Source organism: Parasteatoda tepidariorum, chromosome 2, assembly GCF_982258835.1.
Source record: "Parasteatoda tepidariorum strain Cologne lab strain chromosome 2, Ptep-v5.0, whole genome shotgun sequence".
Lineage (NCBI taxonomy): Eukaryota > Metazoa > Arthropoda > Arachnida > Araneae > Theridiidae > Parasteatoda > Parasteatoda tepidariorum.
In genome coordinates this window covers 5,354,546-5,365,711 of record NC_141756.1, presented here as the reverse complement: position 1 = coordinate 5,365,711, position 11,166 = coordinate 5,354,546, and the positions used below count along the sequence as shown (strand labels likewise).

The 11,166-nt window shown below is 28.3% G+C and overlaps 1 protein-coding gene across 1 annotated transcript in view; it reads left to right on the top strand.

Moving 5' to 3' along the window:
• The first annotated feature begins 937 nt into the window (after positions 1-937).
• The window catches only part of LOC147814390 (zinc finger and BTB domain-containing protein 8B-like), a 63,929-nt gene continuing 53,700 nt past the window's right edge, over positions 938-11,166 (top strand). Inside the window, exon 1 of the mRNA XM_087156794.1 lies at positions 938-6,615. The gene's annotated coding sequence lies outside the window, so the exon portion shown is untranslated. The remainder of the gene's footprint in view (positions 6,616-11,166) is intronic.

The window sequence follows — 11,166 nt, the reverse complement described above, 5'->3', positions numbered from 1 at the left end:
AAGTATCTAATTTGGCTTTTCAAATTAAAAAAAAATCCTACATAATTTCATTACAATGAAATTATATGTTAAAATAAATATTAAATCAAATTTAAAAAAAAAACAACAAGTTATAAAGAAAACTTTCACTACTTAATGTTTGAAAAAAATATACGGTTCTACAAATTTCTGTAATGATTTTTATTTTCTTCGTAATTCTTGATCTATTATTTTCATTGATGTTCATGAATTTCAATTTTTAGTAAACACATTTAGTATGCTGTCTCATTGGAAGTATGTGTGCAATAATTATCTAAAATAATGGAAAAAACTAAAACACTATTTCCATCACTTTTAATTTCTTTTCAGTTCGTTTCAGCATATTTTTTTATGTTGCCATTTTAACTTTGTGTTTGTTGTAATTATTTATTTCAAGTTTTTCATTCATAATTTATTCCAAATTATGTATGATTTCTTTCATGATTACTTATAAAAAATTATAGTTTTAATTTATAATTAACAAGACTGCATTTTTTAAAAAAAATCTTTAATTTGTTGTTTGTAAAATATTTTAACTAACACAATGCTTATTGTGCAGAAGTTTAATACTGCTATTTCAGCATGATGAAAATTGAATATAAAGATATTTATTTAAAATGTATGTGAAAAAATTGCATTGTCTAATGGCAATCAATAAATATCCTTTTCCTTATTTGTGATTATAAATATTATGTTTTTAATTATGATTAGTGATGAATATAAATGTTTTTGCTGAACATTTTATAAACCATCCAAAGAGTTTAAAATTTCTTTTCTTTTGTGATGATATTTTTGTGATTCTAATTTCTTAATTTTTTATAACTGTGTCTGCTTTTTTATTTCATTTACTTTTCAGACAACAATTATTTATTAAAATTTTGTAATAAATTGCATTTAGCAATTATTTTAAAAATGTATGTTTTAATCAATGTACATGTTGATCAAAATTGCATTCTGTTTGTCTTTTTTTCCCCCATAGGAAAGTATAAGCTTACACTGATTACTTTATATTTATATCAACACTTGATGTCTAATTAATTCTTTATTAAATTTTATTATTCTAATTTATTAATCATAAGAGTGCTGTATATTCATAAAAAGAAATTCTATTGCCCATATTCCACTATGGAGCTTGCAAAGAAATATTTTTATCTATAAAGATATAAAGCGCATTAAAACTTTTTTTAAATCAAAAATTATAAAGCATTAAAAATAAAAATTATAATGGAGTTGAATATTTAAAAAAAAATTATAAATAAAAGAGTTTTTAAAAAAACATAAGTTGCAAGTATTTTTATTCTATAAATGCGTAATTAAATAATTGGTTTCTCTACGCAATTGAAAATTTTTTGAACAAGGTGTCATTTTTTATGTTGTGCAACCTCACTCAATTAAATTTACATATGACCATTTAACTTTAAGCAGAGATTTTTTCTGAGACTGCACATTTTAAAATAGAAATTAGTTGTTTTTAATTCAACTTTATTTACTTGTTTTTGCATAATGCCTTCAGCATGTCTTCAATGAAGAAACTTCCAATTTCACCTAATATACTTTTAAAAAATAATTTTTTTAGATCAAATCTATCAACAATTTAGTTAAGACAACTATTACAATTGCTTTTTATAGTCTATTGCTTGGTATTTTTTCATGTATTTTGTTTTTCTTGTTCATGATTTTTGTAATGAATGTTACGAAATCTACGTATCTTTCAATGTTTTGTAGTTTATTCGTGTTTATTGTTTTTTTTTTTCAAAATTTTTATTATGTAGTTTATTTAAGCTGTTTTTTTAATTTTTTTTTTATCAAATGTTCACGCATAGTTTAAAATATTTTAGTGTGTTATTTACTGATTTAATTTTGTTTTTGTAGGTGACAGTAACCTGAAGAAAATAAAAACACTTACTTGTTCTTTGTGTGCCTATTCCTCTCGGGAAAGAGTCCCTTTGCCATCAGGCTAACCATGGGAGGTTTTCCTCTCCATACAACGCATATGCGGATACGTTTCATCAAAGAGTCTTCCAGGAAGGCAAATTTTTTCCAATACTTGACACAAGAATTCCCTTGCCTTCTGGATTGGGCCACGAAGTGAACATTAGTAGTCGTAAACCCAAAATCGGGTCGGCTGTTCAACAACAGTTTTAAAATTATGAAATACAGTAAAACCTTGATCGATCTCAAGAGACCATTCATTATAAAGATAGATACAGGGCAACTTAAAATATCAAATAGTGATTTGAAAATGTATGAAAAATGATAAAAGAGTAATGGATAATAAAATTAATAAATTTATAATTAGTCTAAAAAGTTTTAATTGAAAAAAATTATGTGTTCAATGCAAAAAATTTTATGATGCAAAAGAAGGATGAATCAAGCATATTTAAACTAAACTCAGTGGTGCGACAGCCCATAAAGAGCCAAGGCCTACTGTGCCTATCTCAGTTTTCTTGACCTTTGGGCTCTGGGTTGCAAGAGCAGATGTTTCGATTGGGTGGTCAGCCGAACATAGAATCCCCAGAGTTTAGTTCCCAAGCATGCTCGGTACTCATTTTATCGACCCACTGAAGGGATGAAAGGCTGAGTCAACCTTGCCCGCCCGAGCATCGAACCGAGGACCTGTGGTACGACAGCGAGAAGCGCTACCACTCATCGACACAATTACTCACTTAAAATATCAAGAAATTGCAAACAATACATTTTCGACATTTATATCAGATTGTTGTTCATTTCCTGTAATTTCGTATGAATACAGAAAGCTCCTTATTATTTAAAATGCTCAGAGGCCTTCCGCAAATGTTTTCAACGGTTTTGGTCGAGGTCACTTTCACCATTGGTATCACATAACCCTTCTTAAGCTTCTGCAATCATTTTTTGAAATGACAACACCACAAGTTTCAACATTTTCATCAACTAATGCATAAACATCAAACATGATATTTGAGGCATTCTTTCTAAACTGCAACAAGTACTAACTTTCTTCTTCTTCATCATTAGCATCAGTTACTAATTTTCTTCCAAAAATGAATAACTCAATAATTTGAAAAATATTAGTGGAACTTCAGAACAATAAGACACGGAAATCTGCTGATTTCAAAAAATTATCAAAATGGGTATTATTAACATTTCTGACAGGACTATTAAAACAAGACAGTATATACGGGAAAAAGAAAGTTGCAGGACAGCTATAGGGAGGTTCAACCATATATCTAACACAAATTACACCAAATAATAGTTTAAATTCAAAATCAATTTCATTACGGAAAAAAATCATACTTCAATCAATAACATAAGTACTGAATGCCACATAATAATAAAATCATGTTGGTTATGATAAAAAATGAATGGTTTTTACAGGAATGAATAAAAGGAAAAAACTTTTTCATCCATTTACATAAATGGGGTTCTTCTTTTTGACAAACATATTTAGAGCTACTTTGCTTACAAATGACTGCTAATTTTCTATGAGCAACCAACATTAACAAGAATAGTAGTACTGCTTTTATGCGAACTACTTAAATAAAATGTATTAAATTAGAATAATTTAATTGCGAAATATAAACAGAAAAATAATCTCATTCAATAAGAAATATATAACTTTGATATTTTCAAATTCTGTAACTTAATTCACATGGATTGTTACAAGTACATCATTGTATCTCATACATGCTTTAAATACAAATTAAAACAACTAGCAATGAAATTAGTTATAGATTAAATAAAACAGTCATTAAAAAATCATATTTATTGCGCGGCTATAAGATCTTGCAGGAACAAATTGCACAATAACAGCAAAAGTAATCATTACATCATTCAACATGTTAAGTGAATTTTTCAAAATTTATTGAATTTAAAACAAAAAACTGAGGTTTAAGAATCGAAAAAATTGGAAATTTTTTTAGTGTTTACTAGACATTTTTACATTACAAAAAACATCATTCCAAGAATAAGCTAACTTTCTATAATTACAGTCTATCAAGGCGTGACAACTAGATTCAAATAAAAATTTAGTGCCTTCAAATAGTCACCTAATGCACTCATACAAAAATGTCTTTAGTCACAAATATGACACTAAAATGGCAGTTGTCCGCTAATATGAATAAGCAAATGACGCTGAAGGGATCGACTTTCCGCATAACACTTGTCACATTTGTCACATTTATATTTTTTTATACCAGCATGACTTAGCATATGTCTCTGATAATTCTGTTTATATAGAGATCTGTCTACCATTGAGGATATTTTACATCAGCACTGTGGTCGGTGCGAGCCTGGTGCAGAATTCAAATCGACCAGCCATCATTAGGATTCAAACCCGGTTCGCCTCATTAGAAGGGGAATGCTCCATTCCCTGAACCACCAAGGCTCAGGTGCTCAGTTGTGTTTTGTTAAGTCATTACAGAAGACGGAATTTTTTTTTTCTAAACTTGTCCTTCACCTTATTTATCATTTGTTCAGGACATATTGTTTTAAAATGTAAAGAAATACATTATCATGGTTATTTTGGCTCTAATTTAATTTTATTACAGTTGCTCTTCATTATTTTGGTGCCTTTTTTATATCAGACATTGTCATATGCTGTACTACTCTATTTTTTATGTGGTCTAAATAAATAAATACATTAGCCTGAAAATGTTCTATTTCTTTGAAATCTAGGGAAAGCTGTCACGGTTTTTCAGAATTTTTTATGAAGTTAGTTATGTTTTAGTGATTTTGTTTTCTATGATAAAAGTACAGTAGAGAACCGACTATCCGGACGATCGGGACTATCGCTATTCCGGATAACTGATTTTTCCGGTTTTCTGAATCGCTACGAAAAGTCGTTTTTTCAGTGTCAAACCCAACTAAAAAAAAAAATATTTGGAAATAATCTTAAAAATAAGAAAAAACGATGAGGTAATACACTAATAATTATTTCTGAAATGATGGTAAGGTAAACATCTTTCAAAAAAGAAAGAAAAATCCTAAAATCTTATGAAGAAATTTTTTTTTTTTTAAATATTGCTGTAAAATTTATCGAATTTCGTTCCGGTTTTCTGATTTCCGGATAACAGGTTCTGTACTGTACTATATAGAAATTAAAACTTGTGTGAAAAGTTATCAAATACCTTAAAATATGCTGGCAAATTTGCATCATTGTTGTTTCTGTATTTTTCTCCCATTGAGTCCTGTTTAAAAAAGTTTTATTTTTTGAAGGAAATAATGGATATTAGTTATTATTTATAGAACTTATTAGTTACAGTATTATAGTGTAATTACTAATACTTATATACACGATCTGGAATTCTCATGTTGTGGTGAAATGCGTTGGGATAACTTTGGATAACCGAACGACAAGACTAAGTTAATGATTTTATCTTGAATTGAGAGCATAAAAATAGATTGCTCTAGAATGTCACAATACCGTATTGAATTATCAAAATTTTAAATACCACGCAGAAATTCGTGGATTATTGCTTTAAATCAAGAATAAGCTGAAAACCAAGTGGATTTATGATGGAATCATTAAAATTTTTTGAAAAATAATTTTGGGCTTGTAACTTTGATATCTTGATTAATATAAGTAAAATATCTAAATTCAGATATTTTTCACAAGCAGTTAAAATGTTTGAGGATTTTTTTCCCTTTGATCAGACTTTATTATAATATCAATAATTTTTCTTGTAATACTTTGATATTTAATGAAATCGAAAATTGGTTTCCCTTGTTTGATAACTATTATTAATTATGCTGTTTTTTTTAAGTAGTTAGAGTTTTAACCCCTTAACACGATCGATTAATTTTTAAGAAAACGGTCATAAAAGTGCCTATTTTGCCAAGTACGCGTATTTGATTAGTGCTGACATCTAGTTTAAAATAAACTAACTATCTACAATTACCTTAAAAATATCCTGGTACAGCCATCTGGTGTGTAAAATGAGAAACAAAATGTTTTCCAGCCAAAAGAAATGAATTAGTTTTGTTCTTATTGGCACGTTACTACTGAACACTCCAGCCCGAAATATTCACAGGAGCGAGAAATAGAGGGTGAAACCTCACCCCGTCATTTTCACGGGAGCGAGAAGGAAGGGGTTAAATAAATTTCAAAATGGGCTGTGATGGTCTCACTTTTTTGTTATTCTATTCAAAAATTTTACTCCTAATAATAATTATTTAAAAATTTATATTTAAATGCAGTAAGTTTTTGCAAACATTTCTTTGCTTAATTAAAATGGTTTGTCTGTCTATTTTGTAGGTATTGGACTATCTACCCCAGTTGAAGGAGAAACCACCTCACATAAATGTGCCCATTGTACATATGTATCTGCTTCTGAATCTAACTTGACACTCCACGTGGCGCGAGTTCACGCGGGTGTTCGCCCTTACGTCTGTGATGTGTGCGGGGAATCTTTCTCTACAAATCTGTACTTGAAAGCACATTATTTGTTACATACTGCATTCCGTTGTAAAGTTTGTCAGAAAAGATTGCGCACCTAACACAGTTATAACAATCATTTGTTATCTCAGCATCAAATACAGAATGTACTCACCCTATAAATTATCAGTTAATTTTTTCTTTCTACTAATACAGATAGAACTAAGCTGAAATAAATAGTTAAGGTTTGTATAAAAATTATTATTATAAAAAATATATTATAATTACTTTCAGCATTTGAATGCTTATAACTTTATATATACTCTGGAATATCCATTCAGCAGAGAAGTGGAAAAATTAAGATCCAAGCACAGATATAACAATAATTTGTTATCTGAACATCAAATTCAGAATGTTTTAACCTTATAAACTACCATTTAATTTTTTCTTTGAACAAATAAAGAAAAAACTAATGCGGAATCAATAAGTTTGCTTTCTAATTAGTATTGGAAATAAATAATAGTTGTGTGCAACATTTAAAGTTATATTGTTTGATATGTACTGGAGGGTATACATTCCACTGTGAAGTGTACCAGAAATGATCACAAACACAGCTATGGTAATCATTTGTTATCTCAACATTAAATAGAGTATACTGCCGTTAAAAACTACCATTAATTTTTCTTTGTACAAATCAAAGAAACCAAATAGTAATAAATAATTTAAGTTCATTCTTGATTTGGTTTTATTTAAGCTTTAGCTTTGTTAGAATGTGCAATTGAATTTAGAGCAATTATGTTGCAAGCCAGTTTTACCAGTATTTATAATATGTATTTTTACAAGATATATACTTTATAAGATATTAGATTAAAAAAATATTTTTTTCATGCATTGCAAAAATTTGAAAAATTTTTCAATTTTGTTTAACAAATTTGTACAATTTGTTACAAAAAAATTGAACAATTTCTCAAATTTTTTATATTATGGTGTGTTTTTAATGATTTTTTCTCAGAGTGATGGTTTTTGTTCTTCAATGGTAATTGTTTTACACTAGCTTCTTCAATTAATGTAGTTTCCATTGCCTTTTGCTTTAAATAAATGATGTTCTAGGCACCCTTAAAATCATACTTTTATGAAAGTTTAATGTTTATTTAGTCCATAACTATCAAAGTAATATAAAATAAACTGCTATGTGAAATGCAAATTGTGATAGTTACAGAGGCGATCGATATTGTTTTCTCAAAGCAATTTATTTTATGCTTGTATACAAAATAGCTTCTCTAATTTTCAATTAATTTTCTGAAAAATATGACAACATGCATGCCACTAATGTATTTTCTTTTGCATGTAGGATTTTTAGAATTTTCATTAAGTGATAAGTTATGCTTTAATTGAAGTCATTTGTTTATCTAATCAAAAACTTTGAACATGATACCAAAATATTAAATGCAACAGAAATTGTAATAGTAATAGACATGCTGTTAAATTTGGAGAATAAATTAGTTAATAATTAAAAATTTCTGTCTATGAGAAAAATTATTCTTTTTAGAAAACTCTATTTCAGGAAAAACTCATTTTGTCTGTATTTGCACCTCTGTAAACGGTTACTGTACATTTCTTACTTCTCTAGCTTTTAGCTTGTTTCTAATGTGTGCATATTCTCAAATTATGAAAAAATTAGTAAACTGTTTAAGTTAAAATTTTTTTTTTTAAAATTTCAAATTTTTTTTTTTATTTTTATTGAATGAAGCCTGATTCGAAAGTGTACTTCTAGGGTCAGAAATTAAGCAATTGTACTTTTTTAGGTTTTGTTAATGACCAAAAATATTTCTAGTGTTTCATAATATAAAAATGAGTTTTTTCTATTGGTTTTATCATTTGAGCTTTTTTTTTTGTTTGCAGTCATAAATGCCCAAATCATTAAAGATGTAAGCATAAGAATTATGTAAAAAAAGAAGAAAAGAAAACTGTTTTTTTAGAAGTTTCAGAGTTTTGTTCCTTAAACAATGCCTGTTGCAAAGTTTGAAAGACTACTTCTATGGATTGGAGTGGATTTGTTTGATTTAGCTAATGACTGGAGAACCATTCAAACTTAACTTAGTGATGCCATTCCTCGTTTTGAATTCCGTCATAGGAATTGTAATGGCTGGTGTACTTGTGACTTCTTATATTTTTCTATTGATTGCTTTTGTGAAACATCTTACATATTATTGCTAATAAATTTATGAAATAGTTGGAGAAATTCTATAATTTTATGCTGATTTTAAGTAATACTTTTCTGTAAGTTTAAGGTTACAGAGAACATTTATTTATTTAATTTTTTAGTGATTTGGTTTGATATTGGGAAGAATAATAGAGAGCAGGAAAAGATTTTTAACTTTTTCGCAAAACAAATGAAGATTTTGTTTTTTAATTAATACTTAATTTAATTGTTTCTTTAAAGAAAAAAATTCTTGATGACTTTCATATTGTTTTAAATTTGGAACTATTATGCGAGTACTTTAGGGTTAGCTAGGTGCTAATCCAAAATTACCCACATAATAACTCAAATGAAAATAATCTAAAACACATAATATAAAAAGAACTAAAATTTAGACCTGTCCCAAAATAAAATAAAGATTTTACATTTAACAGCAATAATTTATTTTATATATTTATATATATACATAATATATATATATCAACATAATATGTATATGTACGCAATATGTATTTATATGCATAATATGTATACATATACATAATATGTGTATATATACATAATATGTATATATATATATATATACATAATATGTATATATATACATAATACGTATATATATACAGTCAAACTCACCTATAACAAGTGTGATGGGACCACAATATTTGCTTGTTACGACCAAGTGACATTGCTTCACTTGGTTGTTACAACCAAGTGCATGCAAAAAACGAGTTTGCGAAAAATCTATAAAGTTCATACATACTTAAAAAATTATGTACTATTTATGTTATATTTTATTTTTGTTCAGTTTAAAAGAATTTAGTTCATTTGCTCTGAACTGTATTATTGTGTTACTGTCCTTCATATATGACTCTTAACCGGAAAAATATTGCTGACATAGAAAAAAGAAAATCATAGACCTGCAAAAAATAAAAAAAAATTTCCCCAACAAGATTACCTGAACAGGAAGTGAAATTGAAAAAGTAGAAATTTTATGAATCACAGAAATATAACTCACTAAAATCGGGATTTGCTTGTTACAAGTAAATTATGCATCAATAGATTTGAGCTAGGCATACATGGATTTTAACATTGTACCAACCCAGTATTTCGGATTTCTTCATTACATTGTAAAATCGAGCTCTTGTTAAATCGGGGCTCATAATGAGTGAGTTCGACCGTATATGCATATAGTTTTGTTGATTGATGAACATTTTCAGTTTTGTTTTGGTTAATGGTCATTTTATTTTCCTTACTTGTGGAAAAAGTCTTGAAATATTGCCAGAAAATGTAAAATATTGGAAAGATTTGCTCTTGGCCAACCAAAAAATACCGATCTCTGCATAAACCTAGAAAATCTTTGAATTTTCTTATTGCATGTATTATCATAGGCATCATAAATCTTGATATCTAACCCTCTTATTCACCTCCACTTAATGTAATGAGCTTGAAAGTAAATCTAATTTCAGGTAAATCATGTATGAAAAATGACTTTTTAGGCGAAAATGACAATATTTTCCTGTTGGTCAGGGTTGTCTGATTGATCTAAGATTTTACACGAATAGTTGTTTATTTGACTGCTAAGGTGTAGGGTTGAGAACTAAACTTCTAAAAAGTTAAAAAATAAGGACTTTGCTAGTGTACATTATTTATGTATAAAAGATACATGCTAGACATTTACTTAACATTTTCAATTGTTGCTTATTCTAATGTTAATTGTTTTGCACACATGTGATTATTTTGTCATTATTACTTTGAATTGCAGTAATATCTTCACCTGATCCAAGTATTTCAGAGCTACTGTCAACATTTATTTTCTTCTAAATTTTTATCCATCAATAGATACTGTACTTTGTAGATTAGAATGCTTATTTGAAGGTATGTTATTAAAAAGTTAGTTTGTACAGATTATTACATAATTTTCTTCTTGCCAATTTAGTTGTTTTTACTTTATTTTACACTTGCTTTGCTGCCATTTTAAACAGAGCCTAAGACAATAGCTTAAGAATTAGTGCCATCATAGGATCAGGATATGGTTCATAAAACAAAGCACATCTCCATTACTAATTAAAATTTTGTTGTGTTGTTGTTTCGAATGCCACTTGCCAATATCAGCAAGCCTGCTTGGTGAAACCAAGCGACCCGTTTATAGGACGGACCCATGCATCCATTTATTCATTCACAGATCGTAATTTTGAACTGAGCCGTAGGACTTTGTGATCCTCGCGACCAGGCTTATCATTTAAAATTTTGGAAAACAATATAATCTTTAAATTTTAATGCTTTTTCTTTTTAGAAAAATTACCTAAGTTGCTATTAACACTTATCTAATTATATTATTTTAGCCTACAATTGACCGCCTTATAGTACAGTGAAGGCATATGGAAATAAGTTGTCATCTGGAACTAATTTATTCAAAACACACCCAACCATAATCAGGTACCTAGCCCCATATTTTAGGGCTCTATCTTTTAACAGCTTTGGTAGGAATGCCATATAATTTTGACCCTGGTCAGATGACATGTGCAGCACTTGAGCTGGTAGCCTTTTAAGGCCGTCTTAATAGCATGCAGGTCCCCCGGGCATAAAAATGTTT